Source organism: Adiantum capillus-veneris, chromosome 22 (genome assembly GCF_014529385.1).
Source record: "Adiantum capillus-veneris isolate H3 chromosome 22, ASM1452938v2, whole genome shotgun sequence".
NCBI classification, from domain to species: Eukaryota; Viridiplantae; Streptophyta; class Polypodiopsida; order Polypodiales; family Pteridaceae; genus Adiantum; species Adiantum capillus-veneris.
Window position 1 is genome coordinate 35,435,797 of NC_140952.1, and position 11,054 is coordinate 35,446,850.

Here is an 11,054-nt window from a genome sequence, read left to right on the forward strand (position 1 = left end):
GATGTGAAATGAAAGGAGTCTCCCTAACCCAACACAATACTAAGGGTTTCTTTTAGAAAGCCAAAAAGCTTATCAAGCAATGTTCAAAGTGTATCCTACTTACAGATTAACAAATATTAGTGACAAGACTAAGGTGCACAAAAAATCAAGTCTTTGAACAAAAGCACATCAAGAATAAACCCACTAACAACCCATATCCAAAAGCTCAATACCAAAATCAAAAGTTACACAGCAGACAATGGTTCTCCCTCAAGTAAGTACTATGCTAGCATGTTGGCAAGATGCTCTAACTTTGCCAATAAATAATTAAACTCGATCTCTTGAACTTTGTGTGCAATGCCATCACCGTTAGACAAGAAATATTCTCATATTGAAAATACTCTCCTCATTAAGTTAAATCTATATTCTGTGTTTTTTGTAATTGTTTAAATTCTTGCAATGTGCACCACAAGAACATATACATACACAACAAAGGACATTTCAAATAGGGAAGCACGACTCCACCTCAACAAGACAGCAAGGTCCGTAATCTACAAACACAGCGATTCTCCACTATACTTGTGTGACATTTGCTATATGTATTGAGTTTTCACTCTAAGCCTCATTGCATGATGAAATGTTTTAACTATTCACAATGTTTTCATGTAGCTTGACAAAAACATCATCCTACATCTTGCACACATGAATGGAATCCATACACAATTAACAAAGTAATAGTGCACTTCAATCTTTAGAGTTTGTCACTGCTATTTTCTCTTCACTAAAAAGATTCCTTTAGTTAAGTTTAGCTACATACGTTTTCCTCACTAGTAGATGCTTGATGTAAATCATCATATATGTTACATCAGTTTACTTTTTTTATACAATTCAACAACGCATCTTATATACTGCATTAGCCACCTAAATAATATTCACTCACATGATGGCTCTACTTCCCAGATCCATTAAGCAAAATCTTCCTAGATCCCATGTCACTTGTCAACTCAAGCTAAAAGTTGCCATGAGAAGTTTCTGGTCGAGCTCAGCACCTTGCAGTAAGAGAAGACATTGCCTGCTAAACCACTCCGCCAAGAAACATGGCCTGCATCAACCTCCCACATGCCTTCTTCCCTCAAATCTTCAGTAACTAGTTAAGCTCCTACACCAGAATAAGCTCGACCTGGGAGACAAAAAGTTGCTCAAGAAGCATCAGTGTCTGTGAACGATGTCAAATGGGAAACAGAGGCCAGCTGGACTTTTTCCAATGTAGGGCATGCAAGCCGGACCATGCTCACCTAGGGGACAAAAGGTTGCAGCAGAAGCATCAGAATGTAGGGATGACATCAAGTGGGAAACAGTGGCCAGTTGAATTTTTTTCATCATAGGGCATGTGATGCGGGCAATGATCACCTCCACCCAAACGTAACTGTGTCTTATTTGCTTCTCATTTGAAGCTGGCCACCATCATTATCATCTTCTTCTCCAACACCATTGCACCCTTTTGCACAAACAACATCCATGTCCCTTTCATTCAAAAAAGTTCTAATAAGTCCTGCAAACACACCACTCATTGCGGCAGCCCATTAAAGCTCGGGGCTTGCAATGGCGCTGATTAGCACAAACAAATGTTGTCAAGCAAACATGAGGACACTATTTCGCGGTCTAATGACAATATTATAAGATTAAGCAATTAACAGAATCAATCCTTTGTTAATACATACTTAACGTTGAGAAAAGCTTCTTTGTGTGACCCCTGCGATCAACTACAAAACAGAGAGAGAGAGAGAGAGAGAGAGAGAGAGAGAGAGAGAGAGAGAGAGAGACTAATGACCAGAGTTGAGCAAATAAATACCTGGCAACTGCAGTCTTGGAGTTTCAGGCGAGCCTGAAATAGCGCACAACTATAATCTCACCATGGAGGCCTTCCAGAGAGATCAATTTATGTGATACGGAGAGGCTTCTGTCTGCTTATAGCTAATAAAACACATGGCAAGAACATGGAGGTGGAATGAGAGAAAGCCTTCTACATGTGATAACAACACAAATACGAAACAGAAGGAAACAACTGAAGGGTGTCCAAATGTGCAAGAATCACCTATCAGGCATCATTCAGACCTAGAGGAATGCGGGAGACGTTGCCAAAACTTCTCAAAACTTTTTGCGCCTGCAAGTTTCAATGCCACCAACCCAAAGAAAACGAAACAACCCTTGCTCTGGAAGTTAGAAAGCTTCACTTTGTAGCTACTCACCCTTGAGAAACTCCACATGTTCAGCCCCGTCCTGCATCATTAACGTCGCTGTGTCACCCTGAAAGGATCAGGAGGATTTTCTTAAGCAGTAGCCGTGGAAGAAATGATTCATAGCAATTGCTGAACTCTGCAAGTACTTCAACATGCAAGAATTTGGACAGGGTCTTCGACCTCAAACAAAGGCTCCACATCTTGTTCATACCAAGCATTGGACTCTTGTCGTAAACATTCAAATTTCAATCTCATGAAGTATTATTTCGCTAGGTCGTTTGAAATCCCTCCATTGGTCCTTCCATGTGGCTCCTCCCTTTTGTCTAGAATGCTATGCAAGTGTATATCTTGCCAAAATATACGTGACCAAGATGATAGAGCAAAAGTCCTACCTTAAGAATAGCAAGAAGGGTAATTTAAGTCTTCAAAGGGACAGCCCTTTCGCCATAACGCCCCTACACTCATTGTTCTAGAGCAATCAAACTAAATTCAAACACTCCCAAAGAGTAGCAAGAATGGAATGCCTTCATCAAAGTGTATGCTGTGCCAACTAAAGCTCCTAGTAGAGAAAAATAAATCTACTCTGATCTGTCCTTGATGCAAAAGGATGTTTACCTTATAAGAAAATCATTTTGCCTTGATAAGAAATGCCAAGCCGGTGGTCGAGAGAAACAAATCTACCCTGATGTTTCCTTGATGCAAAAGGATGTTCACCTTATAAGAATACCAAGATTTTGAAGATGTAATTTACAATGCCTCCTCCCTCAAACCTCCTCCTCTACCTCTACAACGCTTTTCCATACTAGGGCTATCTTTGGCAATAACACTACATGGCTCCTTAAGTCTAGCTTTCATGAGGAGGCTACCAAACGGAGTGTATAGAAAGAAAAGACTATGTTGTAATTAAATGACCAAAAACTACTTGTTTGGTTGGGCCATGGGGGGGGGGGGCGCGATTTACCAATTTTTTTAATGCAAGGCCGTGCTTCAAATATGTGAGTGACCTTAACAACAAACATGTATCTGCCACAATACACACATCCAAGACAGCTGAAAAATACAGAGTGTGGATTAAGGTTTGATTTATGTATAGGGACTACTTTCGTAAGGTGGTTGTCTTGGATTGCATAGCATAAGCTACTGATGTAAAAAGTAAGATATATACAAGTAAAAAAAGGTCACAAGCCTTACTTTGTCATGGTGTTAAAACACTTGAGGCGATGCAAGAAAGTGCTAGCGTCTGATTTGACTCAACCTTGATGCCCTTGTATCTTGGACCATGCCAATCACCCCTACAACTGTCGTCCCAACGTTGGACCATCATTGTCCAGAGGAGATCCATCAAGTTTTTCAATAGAAGGACAGCATGCAGAAACTCGCTGCCTACAAAAACTCTCCATCCTCTTACACAAAGGGGTGACACCCAAGGGTCATAGGCATACATACTCTATGTATGAGAGTCTCCAATGCCAATCACCCCTATAGCCAACCATCACACCATCTTGTTCCATGTTGCCTTCCTACTGAAAAACTTGATAGATCTCTTGAAGACAACAATTAGTGGTCCAAGACCAAGGACCATGGAACAAGCAGTGTAGTACATGTTGGTTGTGTTTTTCTCCTTTGAACCAAACTCCAACGGCTTATATCCTTAAGCAGAGGGCCTGGTAGAATCTACGCATGCAGATCACATAGCAGATGTTGTATACCTCCTCTTCTGTTCCAGATAGCCTGGCCAGCAATGTGAGTTCAAGTCGATGGGGAGCTCGCAAGAGCCGCTGGAGTACATGACCCATGAGCTCTTTGGCGGACATGGAGAAGGAGGCGCTGAGTAATTTCAGGGGCTGTGAGGGCCTTCACATGTGCCACTTGCGGATGCAGAAATCGACAGGTCGGCGTGGAGGAGGAGGTCTTGACGTAGCGAATACATGCCTGCCCGTCTAATTTGGGGAAGGGCGGGCAAACGTTACACACCAACTCCATCACTTTTTTAGGCCCCTGTCAGACGCGGGCGCCGGACAGGGCCCGGTTTCCCTTGTCACAAAGGTGGACAATAACTAAAAGGGAAAATTACCAAAATACCCCTCTAATTTGTGGAAATTCCCAAAATATCCCCAATAGTTTGTCAAAAATTACCAAAATCTATTTTGGTTGGATTGTTCAAGATTTTCTTATCTTTATTCCTTTCTGACAATTTAGATCCGTTTTTGAGTGCTTAGCATGTAATTTGTCTAAAAGTAATGAAAAAAATTCATCTCCAAAGCCTACGTAACATACCCAAACTCTAGTTTTAGCATCTTGTATTGATAGACAATCAGTCTTCTGATGAAAAGCTACAAAGTTTTTCGCTTTTCAAGAAATTTAATCTCACGACCAAGGGTACTTTGGGAATTTTGGAAAAATTGAAGGGCATTTTGGAAATTTGTGACAAAATATTGGGGGTGTTTTGGGAATTTCCGCAAATTAGAGGGGTATTTTGGTAATTTTTCCTAAGTAAAATTATAATTATCGATGTAAAATCTTATCAAATGGGTGTAGCCCAGCTGCCGACGTCGCGCATCAAATTCGGACTCTTCACCAGCTCAAATCCTGTTAACGCGCTTCCCACTATTTTCTATGAGTACGTCCGCTATTAAGAAACAATGGACGAGGAGTTTGCCCTGAATGATTTCGCAGTGCAGCGGACGCCAACTTCAACGAATCGTTTTTTGCCAACTCAATCTCACACACATCCAAGCGGAGGTGTGTGACACAGGCCTTAAAGAGCCTGTAGCGTGCAGCATATTGGTTTGACAATTGAACCTGAGTGAGCTGGCAGACGATCCATCCCCGAACGAGCCTGGATAGGGGGTAGAGACTGTGCACGAAATTATCCTCTGTCCGTTTTGTGCAGCGAATCCAAAAATGCCGCTTGGTCGCCACATCTTCGTGTCCAACCTTGGGCAGGTGGTGTGTAAAGAGTTTAACTTGCCAGCGGCAGCAGCATTGCCTTTGTGTGTGTGTGTGTGTGTGTGTGTGTGTGTGTGTGTGTGTGTGTGTGTGTGTGTGTGTGTGTGTGTGTGTGTGTGTGTGTGTGTGTGTGTGTGTGTGTGTGTGTGTGTGTGTGTGTGTGTGTGTGTGTGTGTGTGTGTGTGTGTGAGAGAGAGAGAGAGAGAAGAAGAAGAAGAAGACAATTTTAACGTCGTCGGAAACTATGGGACCTTAAATATCTATCCGACAGATTGGGTATCGAAGCAGTAAGTTATGCTTCTAGAAAGTTGTCCGTGGAAAGTTGTCCGAGAAGTTCTCTCACTTGGGGGAATAACTTGCACATGAGGGAATTGGGAGGAGGGTAGAGGAATCTGCCATGTGGCATGGGAATTATCCCACTTGGGAAGGGATAAGGAGAGAATGGGGGGTATATAGGGCAAAGGGGGAACTCCCATAGGTTGTATCAAAGGTGCGGAGCTTGGCTTGTTGGGCTCGTGGGCTCTTGGGAGAGGGGGGCACCTTTTCCAGCTGTTCACACTGCCTACCCAAGTGCATCCTCCCCTTTTTGGTCCTCTAGACAAGTGCCATCCCTTCCCATGTGCACAAAGGCATCGATTTGACTCCATGTCTTTACCAAAAAAGGTCAAAAGTGAACCAATAAAAATGAAACCTCCAAGAGGCCATGTTGACTAAGGAGAGAGAAGAAAGAGATTTGATTAAAAAGGATAAGTGAGCCCCATTTTAATAGTTGCAACACCTGCACACTTTCCAGAGAGCTCATTTTTTAGCAAGAAAGAGTACACCCCGGTTTCGAGTGGCCATAACTCTCTCATCTTTCATGTGTTTTTTGCCTATGGATACTCTACGGACATCTCCACAAGACGAGCTATGTCATGATGTCCTTGATCTAAGGACATCATGAAGTCCTTGGTCTATGGACATCTAAGGACCTTAGTCAGTAATCATGACAAGCACCTCAAGCTTGGGCAAGGTTCCCACCTCAAGGTCAGCCCCATCTTGCCTTAGGTCCTAGGTCTAAGAAATTTTAACACTAACCTTTGGAGGTCTTAAATGAAGCTAACCCTAAGGTCTTTTAAGCTCCATTATCTGTTCATTGCTCTTTGATAGACCATCTCCCTTTTTGGACCTTTATCTCCTCTCCCGTTGGTACCGTGCTGAGCTAGATCTAAAAGAACATGTCTATATTCTTGAAAAGTTGATTTTATCTTGGATGAATTTCTTGGCATAGCTAAATGCAAGTTTCATGAAGAAATTATAGATATCATAAAAAGGAAGAGGCAAACTCTTACTATGTCTATTCCTCCACAATCTCAAGGTGAAGGAAAATCACTAAAGGCACAAGGGATACATGTACAAGAGAGTGAATGTGATGACAATGTGGTAGGATGCTACCAATCGTTTGAAAGAGATACGCATGCTAGACTTGTGCATGATGATGGATGGAGATGAAGCCTCCTATAAAAGCCACTACTTCAAAAGTCATTGGGCAAGACCTACAACAAACTTTAGTCAAGGTGGGTGATCTTGAGGATCCATATGTTGCATTGATAGATCATGGCTCCAAAATCAATCTTATGTCCAAGAGTCTTACATGAAGGGAAAGTGCTCAATTGACACAGACCATGGTTCGATGATTAGAGCTGCAAATAATTTATCAAGAGATGTTTATAGGCTTGTCCAAATGTGAAAGTGACCATTGATAATGTCAAAGATGAGCAAAAAAAATTTGTGCAAGAGATGTCTACCTATTCTCTTATCCTTGGCAGCCATACATCACTGCCTTTTGAATGGAAACAAAGGCCTTGGATGGTGGTTCTCCTTATGCTTGGATAAAGAGAAGAGATGGGAAGTGAGTTTTGCAGTTCTTGATTGTGTGTGTGAATCATGAGATGAACCGTGATAATCTTCATGAGTATCCTCTACCAAAAGTAAACAAAGAGTTCAAAGACTACACGAAGACAAGGGGTTTTGACCATGCACCATTGTAAAGAGGTATTGCAATGGTAAAGGAAGAAAAAGGTTCTCACCTAACCCAAAGCAAGAAGAAGCTTTTTCTACATGTTTTCAGGAATTAACAAAGCATGTTTCAATATGTTTTATAAAGCTCTAGGATATGAAAATAAGCGCACGACAATATGTATATAATGTACAAAAATACATGAAGGAAAATTGTTTCATAGAGGATAGTGAATGAATTTCAAGTTTCTTTGAACAAGTTTGTTATGTAAATGCAATACTTGATCTTGAGGCTATAATGGATTCTTGCATTGAAGATGGAATCCACGTTGTTAAAGTATGCTCTATAGAAATGTATGATGTAATTGAGGCTTTTGACGATTAAAAAGATTTCATTGCTAATGAAGGAATGGAAGTGCATGTGGAGACCAAGTACAAAATTGTGGCAAAGAAAGTGAGACTACTGGCTGTAACTTTACCATCAAATTGCAAGAAAAAGCTTCTTTGCAACCAAATCTTATAGATCCAAAACAAATTGGACACAAGTTCACAATGGGGTCTTTAAAAGAGATAAAGGCTGGTTGTGAGGAGTTTTTAACAAAAGAAGAGAAGAAGTGTTTTAAAGAAATGCTTACAAGACTACTATGCCTCACGTACCTTGAAATCTACGTCTAATCCTGGTTCCAAAAGCACATTTGCCAAAGTTAATAGAACTACTCAATGAAAAGATTAACATGGGTATTTTGGATCCTTCTTGTGTGCCATATTCAAACATGTGGTTCCTTGTACCTCAGAAGAATGGAGCTTTGCGGTTTATACAAGACATGCAACCTATAAATAAGGTTACCATAAAGAATGTGGCACAAGACCAATAATGCGTGAGTTTATAGAGGCATTTGCAGGAAGGTCAATTTACTCAATGGGAGATTTCTATTCAAGGTACAATTAATTTCAGCTAGATGTTGAGAGTAGAGATCTGACAACCATGAAAACATATATGGGACTGGTAAGTATGTGTAGCTTACCTCAAGAAGAAACAAATTCAGTTGCACATCTGATGAATGGGATGAACAAGGTTCTATGTGACTTCATACCTCAAATCACAATGCCATTTCTTGCTGAACAAGGTTCTATGTGACTTCATACCTCAAATCACAATGCCATTTCTTGATGATGTGCTCATCAAAGGATGTGAAGACAAAGGCAAAGATGAAGCTATGGATTTGAAGGGCTACCGTAAGTTTGTTGCAAACCGTATGAAAGATTGTGAGAAGATTTTGTCAAGGTTGGAAGAAGCTAATCTTACCCAGCTACGACAAACTTATATTTGGAGTTAATGCAGTGTTGATTGTGGGGCATATGAGTGGTCCTTATGGTAAAAGTCCTTGTCCAAAAAAGATGGAGGAAATTAAAAACATGAATGAAACATGTACAAATGTCACTAAAGTTCAAAGATTTCTTGGTGCTTGCATCTTCTATCTTATTTGGATACCACATTATGGCCATGTAGTAGATCCTCATTATATGTTGTTGAGAAATAATTATAAGTTTCAATGGGAAGAAGAGTACACAAAATCCATGAGGAAGCTAAAGAAGCTTCATCACCAACCTTGAGAAAGGTAGACTATGCATGCAAATACATGTCATTGTGATGGTGGACATGAGTCCTACATGGATAGGATGGTAGTAAGGCAAGATGATGATGAAGGAAAAAGGTATATGGTGAGGTTTGGGGCCAATTTTTGAATTCTCACCAACAAGATTATGCGCACGTAAAAAGGGAATTATGGGGAGTGGTCACAACATTGAAATGTGACAAGGAGTACTTGATTGGTGCATCACTGGTTGTGAAAACTGATTGTTTTCTCTTCTTGGAATGATTACAAACTCTTCAACTCTTGATATTGAAATGTTGTGATGGATAGCCTACATAAAGTCCTTGAATCTTGAGGTTAAGCATATTATAGGGAAGGACAATGCAATGAAAAATATGTTGTCTAGGGCAAGATATGAAGATGAAGAAGACATGATTGTTGAGGGAGATGATGTAGGCACAAAGTTTTACACTATTGCTCATGTAAAGAGTAATCATGCATGTTTTGTATCTTCACTTGAATCCTTGTCAAAGGAGCTATATGAGGGTGAATGGCTCTTGATAGGTCAATGCTTAAGTACCTTGTAAAAATAGGATGATTGCATTGAGCAAGAATTTAAGAGGATAAGAAGAAAAGCATGCAGCTACTTCTTGAAGGACGTCTACTTATGGAATCATCTTAAACAAAAAGATGGGACACCATTCCAGGTAGTTTGCGATAAGGCTACTCGACAAGAGATTGTCAAGGAGTTCCATGCAAGTTTATGGGCATGACATTGAGGTGTATGGGTAACATTTGCCAAAGTAAAAGAAAGGTCTTGGTGGAAAGGGATGTATAAGGATGTGGTTGAGTTTGTGGAGTCTTGTGTAACATGCCAAATGTATTTAAATGTATGGCAATGTGATGGGCTACATACTACTTATCCATTGGCCATACATTACAAATGGGTTGTGGACTTGGTCACAATGCCTTTGAGACTTTGGAAAATGAGGTATCGGATGCTTGCAAGAGAAGATTGTCTAATCCGGTTGAAGGGCATGCATTAAGGACAAATAATACAGAAGCTATATGTAAAACTCCTTCTTGAATATTTTATATGTCTTTATGGATGTGTGGGAAGAATAATTGCAGATAGAGGAGAATTGGATGCTGACAAAGCAAGCAAATTCTTTTCTAGGATGGGCATCAAACTAGCTTTAAGTTATTCTTAGAACCTAGAGAGTGAAAGAGGGCATCCTCCTATGATTAAAGCTTTGGATAAGGCTTGTGAAGGTAAGCTTGGAGAGTGGACAAGGCTATTGTTGTTTGCATTAAGCGCTGATCATACCACACATAGTTCAATCACTGGCTATATGCATGTTGAATTGATGTATAGTCAAAAACCTATGATGCAAATTGAAGATGTAGTTCTTCCATGGAATTTATTTCCATGGAAAGATTGAATGAATAGAGAAGACCTTCTTGCATTATGCAAACGGAAATTGGAAGGAAGGCATGAAGACATCGAGCTTGCAAAAGCTCGACTAAAGGATGCAAGGTTGAAAAACAAAGGTAGATTCGACAAGAGACATGGTCTCATACCAAAAACCATTGAAGAATATGATTGGGTGTTGGTGTATGATAGTAGCCTTGAAAAATAGAACCCTACAATAAGAAAGCTTGCAAAAATATGGTTTTGTCGTTATGTTGTCATGCATGTGCATGGAAATGGAACTTACACCCTGCATGAGTTGGATGGGATAGAAATGAAAATTCCCATTGCAAAAAGAATTAAATTTTTCAAAAGAAGAGGAGATGCTGATTCATTTTGTGCACAACCTAGTGAAGAGGATGATGGGTCTAACTATATGCAAAGTGAGGATGAAAGTGAAGATGTGGTGTCTGACTATGAGTTTTAATGCCTAACAAATAATATTGTGGCACACACCAGAGGATCTGCAAGTTCAGAGGGGCTGGATGTCATATTGTGGCACATGCACAATGTGAAATAAAAACATTCACCTCAATTTTGACACCTTTTGATGAATAGAAATAAAACCAATCATGTACATATTGTGAGCGGTCACTATCATGTACATACCTATATGGGGAGTCGTGGCCATGGATGTGGCATTGTTGCATGTTTTTCCCACTTTTTAAGATGATTAGATTGGTTTCATAATTTACATATTCCAAGTGCTTCATGGTGGCACACACATCTCGCCTACAAAGATTGAAGCGGACAAAAACTATCAAAAATAGCAACTAACAAACGTCATCATAAAAATTACATATAAAGTGATCCAAAATGAAA

The 11,054-nt window shown here is 40.2% G+C and overlaps 1 long non-coding RNA gene across 3 annotated transcripts; it reads right to left on the reverse strand.

Moving 5' to 3' along the window:
- Nucleotides 1-649: 649 nt before the first annotated feature.
- Nucleotides 650-4,173, reverse strand: LOC147429153 (uncharacterized). 3 transcript variants are annotated; one of them, XR_015185865.1, is made up of 4 exons: nt 3,411-4,173; nt 2,075-2,286; nt 1,275-1,943; nt 650-1,159 (listed from the first exon to the last, which is right to left on the reverse strand). It is a non-coding gene; the product is annotated as an uncharacterized LOC147429153 (long non-coding RNA). The 3 variants fall into 3 exon arrangements; XR_015185864.1 differs by having other exon boundaries at nt 1,275-1,953; XR_015185863.1 differs by having other exon boundaries at nt 1,275-2,286.
- Nucleotides 4,174-11,054: the final 6,881 nt, after the last annotated feature.